We start from the raw sequence: 3,231 nt of genomic DNA, 5'->3' as shown, positions 1-3,231 counted from the left end.
CCTCAAACTTCTAAGCACGGATATTGTTCTCTCAATGGCCTACTGAGGATACTTTGGCCATGGGGCATCTGTCACTAGATGCATTCAAAAGGAGGACAATCAATGCTGTGCATCAGTTCAAGAAGTACGTGGTATCCAAGCATAATGGCTAGACATATGCATCAAAGTCAAATTAGTTTCTGCTTCTTGTGATTTGTTGAAATTTAAGCTGATCTCTGAAAGAAGTTTCTTGAAAAACTGGGTTCTATGGAATTTGTAGAGTTGTCTAGGTACTATTCTTTGACCCTGTAGAACTATCTGAACCAAACAACTAGATTATGTCACTATGTAAAACATATACCATAAAGTCGGCTATGGCCCTTCCAAGTTCATCCATTCTTCTGTCCAACCAAAATTTCTTGCACAAGCCAATTCTTTGAAAGAAAAAATAACAATGGAAAGAAAATGAGGAATTCATAGCCACATTATCATGAAATGGCTCTTGTCATCTCCTATTTGGCCATAAGTTTCAACATATTGCTACATCTCATCAACTGTCAAGACTAGGCCATAACCAATAACCTGTATATCTCGGTAGTTTCTGTGTGCTACTTTTCATGGACTGGTGCCATCAGTGGCTTAAAGCATCCCATCATTAGATTTCATGCCCAAGTTAATTAGTAAATGGAATGCATGTATGCCAGCAAACAGAGCCTGAGGCCCTGAGCACTATATTATCCAATGCTATTACTGTTTAGAAACATGACCATGCGACAAGACAGTTAAGCAATCAAGTTGAAACACAAGCGATTGGTCCAACATTTTTTTTAAGACTACTTGCTCCTTCCATGTAAACTCGAAGTTTTTACAAGATATTGGCATCCGTGAGCTTGAAGTTTTCAGGAATGCTAATTTCATTTAAAAGCAAGTTCAGAGACATATGCAAATCAAAGAGAATAATGCTGTGTCGTCATCTACTAGCAATGCAATTGTGTGGTTTTCTCTACATATATTTGGAGCATGCATACAAGAGCATATGTCAACGGTTGAATGCTACCGAATAGAAAAAATCATTGCTATAATGAAAAGGTTATAACTTCTGCAAGAATTGATAGTTTGTCCATGATATTTATGTTCTATAGAGATTAAACATAAATGGCAGGATTTGAATGCCAATCTGCAAAGAAGAGAGAGGCAGCTCACGCCGTCAGATGCAAGAACGACAAACTGGTCGCTTTCCGTGAGCGTCCAGTGGAAGAACTCTGGCACCGAGATCACTCCATAATCCTTCAAGCAGAAATCCCCGAAAGCTCTAGCCATCGCCAGCCCAGGAGCATCGTCGAACGGCAGCCACACCCTCGGCACCCCGGGCTCATCCTGCAGTGCAAACACCCTGCCCCTGCACCGTTTGATCCTCTCGGCTTCCCCTGAAGCAGAGAGACCACCAGCAAAAGTTGCGACACAGCAGAGTCCAACAAAGTTCAATTCTACCGAGGAGAGGAAAAGAAATGGATTTCATACTTGGGAGATCAGGCTTGAGGTCGACAGTTAATTGCACAGCGACCATGGAGCCGCTGCTGTCATCCTTGGACCCCAAGACCGCACGAGAATCGCCAATGTTGCCAATATAAAGCTTGGAGCCCTAAACGTGCAAATCCGAGAACCTCAGGGGATCAGGAGGGAGGGAGGGGAGGTGGGGTTGAAGGAAGTTGAGATGTGGGTCGAGTAGAGCGCACCAGCTTGAGCACGGTGACGGCGGTGGTGCCGCTGCAGAAGCAATCGAGATTGGGGTGGGAACGGAGCTTCTTGTCCATGCCCTTGTACGACCTCACGAACGCCTCCCTCCAAGCTGAAAGCAACACCTCCTCCTCCTCCTCCTGTGTTCCATCCCCGCCTCCGCATCGCCGGCAGGAGCCAGAGGGGCGCGCCCCCTCCCGAGACATCCGAGTCCCGTGCGGCGGGTGGCGGCGCCGCCGAGAAGGGAAGAGAGGAGAGGAGCTTGAGGGGGAGGGCGTTCCGGACCTTGCGCGCCACGAGGTGGCCCTGCGGACCGTGGCCGTCGAACACCCCGCAGAGGACGCCACCTTCCACGCCGAATCCTTGATCGATGAATCAATCAATCAATGATACTACACAAACAAAAAAAATCAAAAAGAACAAAGCTAGAAAGGGGAGAAAGAAGGGAAGAGGTAATGGAGCGGCTCTGGTCGTTGTTTCTTACTTCCCAAAGAATCATGGCGTCCTGGTTGATGCCCTTGCGGCCCTGCTGGGTGTAGATAGAGGACGTTCTGCTCCTGCCCTCGTTCGAGAAGATCCTACCCGGAACCAAATGCAGCTCGTCCTCCCGCGGCAACTTCGACCAATGCCCCCTCCTCTCCGCCAGCCGGCGCGGTTCCTCCTCCTAGCGGCGGCGGCGGCAGTACTGCCGCCGCTAGCGGCAGCGCCGACGGTGGTCTGGCAGTTCCCCATCAGGCGCCCCAATGCCACACATCTAACCCACGCAGAAGGAAGAATAACAAAGAAAGAGAGGAGAGAGCCCCTTCTTCCTCCTTCCCCGCTGGTCCCCAAGTATAAATAAATAGGGGAGGTAAAACAGAAAGAAAAAAGAGAGGAGAGAAGGGAACGAGGGAAAGAGAGGAGTGGAAGAAATGGTAGCCTTTGTTTTTTCCGGGTGCGGTGGACTGCGGGTTATCTCAGCGAGGATGAGAGCGGGCTGGGGCCGTACAGTAGAAGAGACGACTTCGGGGACAAAGCAGGACGAAACAAACAGAGGAGCATGCAGAAGAAAACGTTGACAGCGCCAATGCCAACAACAGCAATACGTTAAAACCAACGGAGCGTGAGGGCGAGAGAAAGAATCATCTAACGAGACGACTTCGACCAAGAGAGCAGGAAGGGCGGATGCTGCTCCTCTTTACCATATTATTTATTTACAAAAAAATTAAAAGAAATGACTGCGAGAGATGTAGGCAGGAATGGGGAACCCGGCAAGCACGCAAAGAAAAATTAATCCTTTTCTTTCCTTTGTTTCATCTTTTCTTTTCTTTTTTTTAACTTCCCTTTGGGACTGGTCGGAGTGGCCATCCATCCAGGTATCCGAATTGATTGATGATCAGAAAAGCATAATGGATTAGTTCTATATGGGAATTGGGAAGGAAGGAGGATGGGAGGGAGAAAGAGCATGGTTGGAAAGTTGCGACGACTTCTGGTAGCAGTGACAGCTCGGCTACTAAAAATTATAGTTCCAATTCA

General features: G+C 48.0%; 1 pseudogene; it reads right to left on the bottom strand.

Moving 5' to 3' along the window:
• Positions 1 to 27: 27 nt before the first annotated feature.
• On the bottom strand, positions 28 to 2,448 carry LOC120111206 (annotated as a pseudogene).
• Positions 2,449 to 3,231: the final 783 nt, after the last annotated feature.

This window comes from Phoenix dactylifera, chromosome 1 (assembly GCF_009389715.1).
Source record: "Phoenix dactylifera cultivar Barhee BC4 chromosome 1, palm_55x_up_171113_PBpolish2nd_filt_p, whole genome shotgun sequence".
NCBI classification, from domain to species: domain Eukaryota; kingdom Viridiplantae; phylum Streptophyta; class Magnoliopsida; order Arecales; family Arecaceae; genus Phoenix; species Phoenix dactylifera.
Note: the sequence above shows the minus strand (reverse complement) of the source record. Positions and strands in the feature narration are given on the sequence as shown.